Genomic DNA, 12,006 nt, shown 5'->3' on the forward strand with positions numbered 1-12,006 from the left:
TACATCTTACATATTTCTTGCGATACCCCGATGGTTATTGCTGTGATTTTCAAGACTGTAGAATTCTATACACATTAGGATTATATGTGGTTGCGAGTCTGGATAGCTGTTCCGTTTCGTAATATCAACTCTTATACAACTGAATCATTCACTCAGTCAGTGAGTGAGTGAATGAGTGACTAAATGTTGTAAACTTATATTAAAGTTTACTTTTTATTTTGTAAAAGTTAAATTTATGTACGCCTGCAAAAGCAATTTCCACTTATAATTTGAAAAAAAAAAAAAAAAAAAAAATATTCAAAACACAAATAAAGTAAAGAAAGAGAAGTTTGTATTTTAAAAGAGGTCAGCAAGCTATTATTAAATATCGTGTAACTACAGATACTACACAAGCCAAGTGACCCCACTAAAAAAGAGTTGAAAGACTATATAAACAGTGGTTTACCTAACAAAATCATCTGTTTTAAATCTCATTTTATTTTTAAATGTTATTCCTGGTGATCTTTCTAAACGTCGTTTAAAATTCATCGCTTCCTGTCGTCTGAAAATGTATGCACATAAGGTGAGAGAATGCTGCAACAAACTTTATTGTACACGTACTATAAATGTCAAAACTTATTTCACCATGTTTAAAGTATTTTACCTCTTTGCCGCTCTAGTTGCATACTGATGCATATTGGGTTTGTTCGTAACACCGACAAGCATAAGTTCAAAGATTATTTCAGTAATTGTTTTGGGTTGCAGGTGTCTATGAACTCATTTGACATTTTAATAAATAAAGAAAATTGGTGTAGGGAAATTACGTATCATTATTTACTAACCTTTGCATTCATTATATATTATCATTTTCTGTGTAATTACTCCACTATACTACCGATGATTTTGGCTCTTATAATTATTAGTCCCTTAATTAGGCAATTTGAATATTTTCTCATAGCATTATATACAGGGTGGCCCATTTTAATCTTTCCACGGAAATATCTCGAAAATAGCTGAACATAAATGAACTGAACAAAAATAGGAAATGTCGTAGGGCACATCGAATGATTCTTCATATCGGTTACAGTTTCAAATTGGCCGCCAAGACATCTTGCCTATATCTGATAAAATGTCCTGTACCACTAATATAAAAACGGTTGAACATAATGAAAAAACAAAAACTCAAATAGAAAATGCAATGGTAACATCGAATGGTATTGTTGCCATGCCCTCAGGGCCGCCCTTCGTGGAGGCCAGGGACCAAATTTAAAATATTAAATGGAAATAAGAAAGGGAATAATACCCCGGTCGAAAGATCTTTAAAAACTAAAAGGGTTGTGGCAATAGATTTTTCATATCGGTCACCGTATTCAAAATGGCCGCCAAGACATATTGCCTGTTTCAGATAAAACATTCAATACCAGTAACATGAAGATAGTGCACATAAATGAACAGAACACAAACTCAAATAGAAAATGCCATGAAGCACATCCAATAGTATTATCGCAGTATCATCAGGGCCGCCCATCATGGAAGCCCAGGGCAAAACTTCAAAATTTTTAATAGAAATATGGGACGAGTGATAAATCGTTCCATATGTCTTGAAAAGCAAAGAGTGTTGTGGCAAAAGATTGTTCTTTTGGGTCGCCGTCTTCAAAATGACCACACGGACATGGTACCTGTATCACATACAACATCCAGTGCCCATAGAATGAATACAGTCAAAGATACATAAATGAAACTCTTTTCCTATTTTACACTGTGTCACTTATACTTTAATCATTTTTTCTCCATTACAGTATTCTCAAGAAGTGGAATGATAAATACACTCTGTCATTTCCTATACGAGTTTTATTCAGTTCATTTATCTCCAACTGTTTTCATATTAGTTGTACTGGACGTTTTATCTGATGCAGGCACCATGTCTTAGCGGCCATTTTGAATACGGTGACCGATATGAAAAACCTTATGCCACAACGCTTTTCAGTTTTAAAAGATCTATCGATCGAGGTATCACTAGTTTCATGCTTCTATTTACTATTTTAAATTTAGCCCTGGGCCCCATGAAGGGCGGCCATGGAGGTCACCACGACAACACCGCTCGATTTGCCCCATGGCATTTCCTGTTTATGTTCGGTTCATTTATGTTCAACCGTTTTCATGTTAGAAGTACTGGACGTTTTCACTGATATAGGCAACATGTCTTGGCGGCAATTTTGAATATGGTGACTGATATGAAAAATATTTTGCCACAATGTCTTTTGGTTTTTCAAGATCTATCGAACGAGGTATCACTCACCCCATGTTTCCACTTAAAATTTTGAAGTTGGGCCCTGGGCCCCTATGGACACCGGCCCTGGTAGATACCGCGACAACACGATTCGATGTGCCCCACGACATATCCTATTTGAGCTTTTGTTCGATTCACTTATGTTCAACCGTTCTCGAGATATTTCCGTGGAAAGATTAAAATGGGCCACCCTGTATACTTCCACATTAAACAACAACATTAGTCTACTTTACTCAACACTACACGATATAAGTGAGTGAGTGAGCAAATAAATAAAATATAAATCGCTTATCAAAGTGCGCTGGGACTAGGTTTTAAAAAATAGCAGCATGGTGGTTATGTAAAGTACGTATCTTCTTGAACAATAGTGCAGTCACGTTTTTACTAAATATCTGCTGTCATATTTTGTATTACTATCTGTTAATAGTATTGCTCTATACTCAGTTGTTTCATCATTTATTTATTTATTTATTTATGCATAACATAAATAAAACTAAATATATTGAAGTTTCTTCACTGTTGTGTAGTCTCCAAGTCTTATTTTATCATGCTTTATTGTTAGTGTGTTATTTTATTTTATTTATTTACTAGCAGCGTTCACCCCGCTTCGCTGCGGTCACCCCGGAACGCAATAAACTTTGTTACTTAGATAATTTTTACTTTTTCGCTTTCAAGTGATATGATAAAAACCATAGAAGATTGCACTAATGTTAACATTATATCGCCTGTCATTTATGTTAACCCGCCCCGCTTCGCTGCGGTCACCCCAACCCGCCCCGCTTCGCTGCGGTCATCCCGGAACGCAATAAACTTTGTTACTTAGATAATTTTTACTTTTTCGCTTTCAAGTGATTTATAGCGCCTGTCAGTTATGTTAACCCGCCGAGTCACAGGGTCATGCGGGTTGCATATAAATACGTTTATTTTTATACCTATGATGAACTAATAACAAAGGATTTGTACGTATGGACACCTGAATGGTCAATTATCTCAAGACACTGGTAATTGAAAATTAAAGTGATATGATAAAAACCATCTAGGGTCCACATCCTAACAACCCCCCAAAAATGAAAGAAATCGGTTCAGCCGTATTAGCGTGATGAGCGGACAAAGGATTTTTTGTACGTATTGACACCTGATTGGTCAATTATCTCAAGACACTGGTAATTGAAAATTAAAGTGATATGATAAAAACCATCTAGGGTCCAAATCCTAACAACCCCCCAAAAATGAAAGAAATCGGTTCAGCCGTATTAGCGTGATGAGCGGACAAAGGATTTTGTGCGTTCTCTTTTATATATATAGATTTATTTTAATTTCTTACGTTACCCGTTAAATTCATTGGATAGTAACGTGTGGAACGTTTACGTCAAAATCAGACTTCGCTACTTTTTATCTTACACTATTGCACATGTAGTATTTATATGATAGGCTTTTACATTGATACTGTCACGGTGAACGGTTGTTGTTAAAAAATAGCGGACGACGAACCAAGTGAGGGATTTTCCAAGGGTTATTATTCAATTTCTTGAGAAGGAAGACGTTAAACTGGGTGAGATTCTGTGAAGATTAACAACAATGCTTCGAGAATGAACTCTACAGAAAACTCACACGTAAGAATGAAAAGTACTGTTTAGAGAACGGCGCATATTTTACCGTGACGACGACTGATGAAGAGATTAAAATGTCTCAATAATATTAACGTGTAGAGAATCACACCCTGAACGATAAGCAAGAAACTCTCCGTCAAATAATGGAGAAAGCATCCGTAAGTGCTAGATGTAACGAGGGAAGAATCAACACTTTCGTAAAGTATCAGCGAAGTGGGTTCCAAGAAAACCGACTGCTCCTCAGAAACAAGAGATTCGAGTCTATCCATAATTACTTGATTATTTTAACAAGCAAGCTGCTCGTTATTGGATCTGATACAAAATTCAGATACGAATGATGAGACATAGGACCATCATCACATACCAACGGCAGAGATCGACAGAAACAGTTAAGCTGCTGACACTTAAGTCAGAAGATGAGCTTACAGTTGGTCATATATTAGGACAAATCTTTTAATTCTGTTGGTGTTCACTCACGAGTTATCTATAGTAAACATTATGTGATGCATATGAAGATTACATTGAAAAAAATCAACATTAGGCACTGGTCTAATTATGCCTGTCTCTGTCTGTTTAGAAATTAAATTATAGCTTTGAAGTTGTTGCGTGTGATAACTTTTATCACACTTTATTTTTGGTTATAAAAAAAAGGAAAGAGAAATCATGTTATCCTAGAGGTTATGTTAAACTTCCGAACACTCGGCATATGTAACGCCTCTGGAGGAAAACCTTAGAACTACTGAGTTTCGAATGAGCTGCGGGTTACCTGAGCGGCCATTCGGAACGAAATGTAGAACTGGGCACATCGAAATTATACTGGTTCTATAACATATATTTAAATTTAATCGGAATACGGTAATTCTTCAAGAGTTTCAAGTGATTTACTATTCGAGTTGGCTAAAAGTGTTAAAGTTCTCATGAAGTTAATCAAGTGTTATATAATATTATAATTTATATAAATCTGTAATTGGTGTCTAATTGTGTGATTATTTGATGGAATACAGAGGCAATATTGTGAAATACTCCTCCTTGGCTGGTATTTAACAAGGCAAAATAATGAAATTGTCTAATGGTGAGTGTTATACTTTTTCAATTTAAATACAAGTAATTTATTCAATTTATCACATTGTGAGATATATTTAATTATTCTAAATACTTATTGAATTTAAGGAGGAATTAAAAATCTATTAGTTATCCACGATTTAATGTATTATAGTATTAATCAAGTAGTGTCAGTTAATGTGTCCTATTGACATACTTGAACACGTGTTGGCTTGTATGAACGGAGAATGTACTTATAGATATTTCATAACTGTTAATATTTTCTTCAATTGTTTCAATATTTAATCTGTATTTTTCGATACAGTTTTGATAGTTCATTTTTTTTTTGTTTTTTTCTAAATAAAATAAGAAAAGATAATATACTGATTTTCCGTTTAAAAGAACCTGATATTGAATTACCTATAAAACGGTATATTTCTAGTGCAGTTCGTAAGTGTATAATTGAAATATTTGAATTTAATGCTAAATTTATTCAGATTCATAATCTTTAGCCATAGATTTGATAATACACTAATTAATATCTTTTAATAGAGAAAATAGGTCTAACAACTCTAACCCCTCAAATACTTTATATAGTTGTCCTGGATCTAATATCCAGCGGCCCAGAACGGAGTCCAACGAGGCACGTTACAAACATTTCGTTCCGAATCCTAATTCTTCTTTAAGAAGAAAAGAAGGCGTTAAAATAGAGGGGTTGATATGTTCAAATGTTCAAATGCGGAATTAGATGGAAAGTATAATAGTAAGTTATGTTATGTAGGTGAAACTCTTTTGATCGCCCTGTATATATTTAATAAGGAAATAACAAATTTAAAATTTAAGGTCAATGAATGTAAAGAGTCTATCGCTTATCCTAAAGAAAGGTAGTTCATACAGACATTACTTTGGTTTAAGAATAATAATTTTCTTTAGCCTGGTAATTTTCTTGGAAAATATGGGGGAAAGAAATCAGTCGCAGCTGGTATTAAATGGATTTGAAAATGGAAATGCAGGGGTAGTCATTCCTCCCAATGCTAGGGTGCGATGGGATCTTTCTTATTTAGAAACAGAAAGTGAGTCAAGGTCAAGGCATTCCTCGTCAGTAGATGAAAATAGAAAAACACGTGATTTAGGTTCGAACGCTAGTGATATAACAAGCAAGCTAGCTGCAATTGGTATGTCGCGTGATAGCTCACAACAGCTTTTGTCTGTAGAAAGTGAGAGTGGTGGAAGTCTTGTTACCAACCCGTTTAATGACCTGGTGGTTACAGATGATAGTAAGAAATACGACGAAAATGAAAGTAAGAATCCTTTTGTAGTTGACAATTTGTATGAAGGTACCAATTTAAATACTGGGAGAAATCCCTTAATAAACAGTTTTATGCCTTTCCATATTAGGACTGATAAATTAAATAGTAGTATTACAGGTAACTTATTTAATGAGAAAATTCAATCAATACCCAGTACCGATGGAACAAATGATCTTAATTTATTTCAATTTCTATTAGCAGTACAAAAAATTATGAAATTAAAAATTTTTCCAGTCGAGTCAGTTTTAGTTTCTGCGTTAAGTAAAGCGCAAGGCAGGTTGAATCAGGAGTTGCTTACTTTGTATGAAATGTCACAGGACTGGAGGTTTATTTCTAATTATTTGTTTACTAAATTAGTTACACCTTTAGGAAAGCGAGAACTCTTAAATCGGTATGTAAGAGTAATACAGAAGCCTAGAGAAAATATACTAGATTTTGTAAACAATATATGCGATGCATATGAAATATGTAATGGTACTGTGAATGGGAATAACTCTAGTGAATTAATTAATTTAATAATGGATGGGATGCGGCCGCAAATTAGGTTTGATATTTATAAGTACCGATACCCAGTGTCTATGGAAGAACTTAGGGGAGACATTATTGAGTATGAGAAACATCAGCGGAACTTAGAATCGTATAATGCACTGGTGAGAAACTCCGATACTAGTGAAACTCGGAAAAAGAAAATTGAGTGCTATTTTTGTGGCGGACAGCATCGTGTTGCTAACTGTAGGGCTCACAATCAATATCTGGTGAATAAGCAGTTAGTGAAAATGAATATGAACTTAAACTCGGACGGACGCTTTGCAGAGCTTAGTGACCAGTTAGAGGGTACTACTCAGATGTCGGGGTCGGAAGATCAAATCCGGAGCATTCATAGTGGTGTTAGTGCCTCCAATAAACATTTACCCTTTACTTTAAATAATAATGAAAGACGCTTTGCAGGTAATCGGTCAAGGTTGGGGTGGTCCGAGAAACAAAAAGGTGAAAGTGATGATGAAGTGTTGACTCTTATGAAGGGATCCGGGATTCGATCCCATGGGGGAGGTAGAAGTCATGGACGTAAGGGAGTACAATTAGAACCACACGAAGTGGTCCCAAAAGCAATACCAGTTAATGCGAAAGAGAAAGATAGTAATGCGCGTGACCAACAGCGCGGAGACTTTGGTTTCAGTGGCGGTTCTGGAGGGAACAGCTATAAAAGTAAAAAACACTTATTTAAAAGAAATGAAAATAGATTTTGCCATGATTCGCAACAACGAGAGATAGGAGACAGAAGATTTCCGTATTCTGAAACTAAAGATGGTGATAATAAGAATACCATAGAAAATAAAAATGCCAATTCCTGTGGAACTTTGACTGCAGCATTGGTGGATGCTTTTGTGTTGGGACAAAATATAAGAGGTGGTTTGGACACATGTTCTACGGCGTCACTAATAAACAAGCAAAGGTTTATTAATTGGAATAAACAGTTAAAATACCCAATTAAGATAATTAATGAAAAATTCGTAGAAATTGGGGTTGATAAACAAAAGTTAACGTTAGATCAGTGTGTGATCATTCCAATTAAGTTCAGATACCGTGTTTATAGAATGAAGTTTTTCTTAGTGAGTGACTTAGAACCAGTGTTCATAGTTGGGATAAATGATCTTAAAACTCTAAAAGCGAACATCGACTTAGTGAACAATAAGTTGTTTCTCCCTTTGGAAGGGGCTTATGTACCATTAAACTTTCCTTTAAACACCCTCCCCCCTAATTTGAAAACAGAAACTCGTCCGGGTGATTTATTTTGCAGTGAAGCGGCCGGAAACACTTCCAAGCTATTCTTGCGTGAGTCGGACACTGATGGACAGTCAACCAGTCAGATAATGGTATCGGAGAGAGAGGGGCATCTCAGTGGTCCAGTTCATGGGATTTGCAGTGTTGCCAGTGCAGTTAATCCTATTGAAAGCAGTTCTAATACCCATATGGAGCAAATGGCTTGTCCGTTGAGGGTGGATCCAGATGTACTTGAGGCAAACCCAGACTTACAAGGGTACGTTGATGAGATTTATAATAAATATCCTAATGTTTTTGCATCGCAGGTTGGAAAAATAAAAGATTTTGAGTATAAAATACAGCTTAACGACTACACTCCTATACGTAAGAAAGCTTATCCATTATCTCGGAGTTCGCAAAGAGAAATGGATAAAATATTAGATGAAATGTTAGAAGCAGATTTAATTCAACCCAGCAATAGCGACTATGCTTTTCCATGCTTCCTAGTGAACAATAATGACGGATCCAAGAGGTTAATTGTTAATTATTCGGATCTTAATCGTCATTTGTATTTGAACACACAGTTCACTCCTAGGATTGAAGATATATTGGCAGAATTATCAGATGGAAAAGTATTTAGTCATCTGGATATTTTAAAGGCTTATTTAACAATTCCTTTAACAAAAGAAAGTAGACACCTTACTGCCTTTCTTACGCATAGGGGATTGTATGAATTTAAGGTCTTACCTTTTGGTTTGGCTGCAGGTAGCCATGTTTTGTCTAAAATCTTGACTGAGTTGTTATATCCATTGAAGGACGAAGGGGTTCAATGGTACATGGATGACCTCATATGTAAAAGTCCAAATGTTGAATCCCATAAGGAATTATTGGAAAAAGTGTTAAGATTACTTGAAGAAAAAGGTTTAACTTTGTCAACCAAGAAATGTACTTTCTTTTCCAATAAGATTTCTTACTTAGGTTATATTATAGAAAATGGGAAAATGTATATGGATCCTTCAAGATTTGAGGTCATAAGAAAACTACCTGCACCAAAAACTAAAAAGGGTTTAATATCTTTGTGTTGTTTCTTACAATATTATGCTAAGTTTGTACCGCAATTCCATGAAGTCATGGAACCACTTGAACGTTTACGTGGGACTTCAGCAGAATTTGTCTGGGGAGCGGAACAACAGAAAGCTCTCGATGATGTAAAAGAGTTATTTGTCAACCATGTTATGTTGAAACTTCCAGATTTAAGTAAGAAATTTATAGTCAATACTGACAGCTCTCTCAAGAGTTTAGGCGGGGTCCTCCAACAGTACGATGAGAATAATAACTTAGTTCCCGTTGCATTTTACAGTCGGCGTTTAAAGAAACACGACTTTAACAAACCTATTTATTTATTGGAAATGTTAGCTGCAATTGAAACAATGGAACGTTTCAGTACCTACTTACATAATCCTTTCGAACTTAGGATGGATCATTCTGGTTTAGTATATGCTATGAGAAATATGAGGAGGGTCAAGCGATATGAATCGCTATTGTATAGACTCTTTGCCTTTAACTTTGAAGTGAAATCTATAGCCTCAAATATGAATATTTCAGCCGATTTCATATCTAGATTATATGATCATAACAATTTTGAAGAAATGGAAACCGAACCATCCCATGCGGAACAGGTTAATAATTATTGCTTAATAAACATCTGGAACATGCCTTACGCTAATATTTCCATAAAAGAACATCAACTCAAAGATCCAGAGTTAGCTAATATTATAAAAGATATAAGAGCTAGGAAAGAGGTTGAAGGTTATAAAATAATTCAAGGAATTCTTTGTAAAAAGACCAAGGCAATTAGGAATCCCTATAAGGTTTGTTTACCGAAGGAGTTAGTTCCCAGCGTTATTGAATTCTTTCATACACAAATTTTACCAGGTTCTCATGCTAGCATTAATAAGACAATAGCAAAGATCTGTGCTAGATTTACTTGGAGAGGTATCCTAGAAGACATAAGAGAATACGTATCTACTTGTGTAGATTGTCAATTAAATAAAAGTCATAACAGAAAACAATCAGGTAAATTAATATCACAGTATGAGAACATTGTAAACGGACTCTGGGCTGTAGACTTGCTAGGTCATATGGTAGAGAGTAAGTCGGGACGATACTGTCTAATTGTAGTAGACTCTTTTTCAAAAAGAGTATTCTTAGAACCGATAAAGGTCTTATCTACACAAAGTGTAATAAACAAATTGTACAAATTGATGTGTAGAAATGGTTTTATATTCAGTATATGTCATGACAATCACTCAATCTTCACCTCAGTGAAGTTTAAAGATTTTGTATATGCTAACGGGATTAAAGATATTAGTATCTCACCATATCACGCGGCATCTAATCCCAGTGAAAGATACGTGGCTACAATTAAAAATTCCTTAAGAATATACTTTGGTAATAAACAGAGCTCGTGGGACAAAGGACTATGGGAAATAGAATTTTCCGTTAATAATGCGGTCCACGAAGAAACTAAATGTAGTCCCATGGACCTAGTTTTCAATTATAACGTTTGCAATCCTCTAGATGTTAAGTGGAAAATAAGTACTATGAATTTAACTCAAAAGGATCCAAACTTGTGGAATAGAGCATTAGAAAATCTAGATAAAGCCTGGAAACGTAAAAAGAAATTGTATGATCAAAGACGAGTTGAAACAGACTATAGGATTGGCGATCAAGTATTAATTAAGTCACAGGTTTTGTCTTCACTGAAAGAAAAGAGAACTAAATCATTATGTGCAAAATGGCTTGGGCCCTATCGGATCGAGAGTTTCTTAGGTAGAAATACTATTAGAGTTGTAAACGTTAATAATCCTAGGGACATACGAAAAAGCCACGTTAGTTTAACTAAAAAGTACAGAGAGCCTAGAAATAATGCATCGTAAATATTGGCTAAATTGGAAATAGATAATAATCTAGTCAGCCTAAAAAAAAAAAAAAAAAAAATCTAGTCAGTATATAAGAACTTATTCAATAAATTCCATCTAGTCAGCTATTTAGACAAATGTAGTGTTAGATAAAATTATTTATAAAAAAAAAGGTTTTTAATGTGTTTTCTAATGCATGTTTTTATCAGTATTCCAGATCTGGATGTCCTTATGTCTATGTATTGAGAATTGTTTGTATGAATTGTCATTGTCCAATGTTCTACATGGAGATTTTAATGGAAACCGAGAATAACAGATATATTTAAGCTTCCAAAGATTATTCCAAAGATGGTACCAAAGATTATTCCAAAGCTTGTTCGAAAAATAGTTCTAGAGATTGTTCCAATGATTGATGGAAAATAATGGTGCTATATCAGATGAGTACAATGGATAATATAAAAATATTTTGTAATTTAATAATATATGTAAGATTAATAGGATATTGTTACCTCCTGATATTCATATTAGAATATAAGGTATATATGAGTATTTTAAGAACATCTAATGAGTATATACTGTAAATTTATGAATAGATAGACAACATTAGTAATAGCTATTTAATTTTAACTAACTTAGAGTGGTTGATAGATTGTTAGTGGTGTGTTAGAATTTTTGGGGGGAAATTTTTTTTTCTTAAGTTTCGTTTAAATTTTTATTTTGTATGTAATGAATTTTATTGAGTGTGAGGGTTAGTTAGAGTTAGTAGTTAGTAGTGTAGTGTAGAAGTAGTTATAAACTTAACCTACTAATAATAACTTATGCTATCTATTCATAATTAAAGGTTGAAATGGAATATCTAAATATGGTTAAATTAATTAAATAAAAAGTTGTCTCAACTTTTTATATGCTGGGAGGGCGATATTTGTTGTGTGTGATAACTTTTATCACACTTTATTTTTGGTTATAAAAAAAAGGAAAGAGAAATCATGTTATCCTAGAGGTTATGTTAAACTTCCGAACACTCGGCATATGTAACGCCTCTAGAGGAAAACCTTAGAACTACTGAGTTTCGAATGAGCTGCGGGTTACCTGAG

The 12,006-nt window shown here is 34.4% G+C and overlaps 1 protein-coding gene across 3 annotated transcripts in view; it reads right to left on the reverse strand.

Moving 5' to 3' along the window:
- Positions 1 to 12,006, reverse strand: part of Strip (striatin interacting protein) — a 239,683-nt gene that overhangs the window by 170,960 nt on the left and 56,717 nt on the right. The window lies entirely within an intron of this gene.

Source organism: Thermobia domestica, chromosome 6 (assembly GCF_964235325.1).
Source record: "Thermobia domestica chromosome 6, izTheDome1.hap1.1, whole genome shotgun sequence".
NCBI classification, from domain to species: domain Eukaryota; kingdom Metazoa; phylum Arthropoda; class Insecta; order Zygentoma; family Lepismatidae; genus Thermobia; species Thermobia domestica.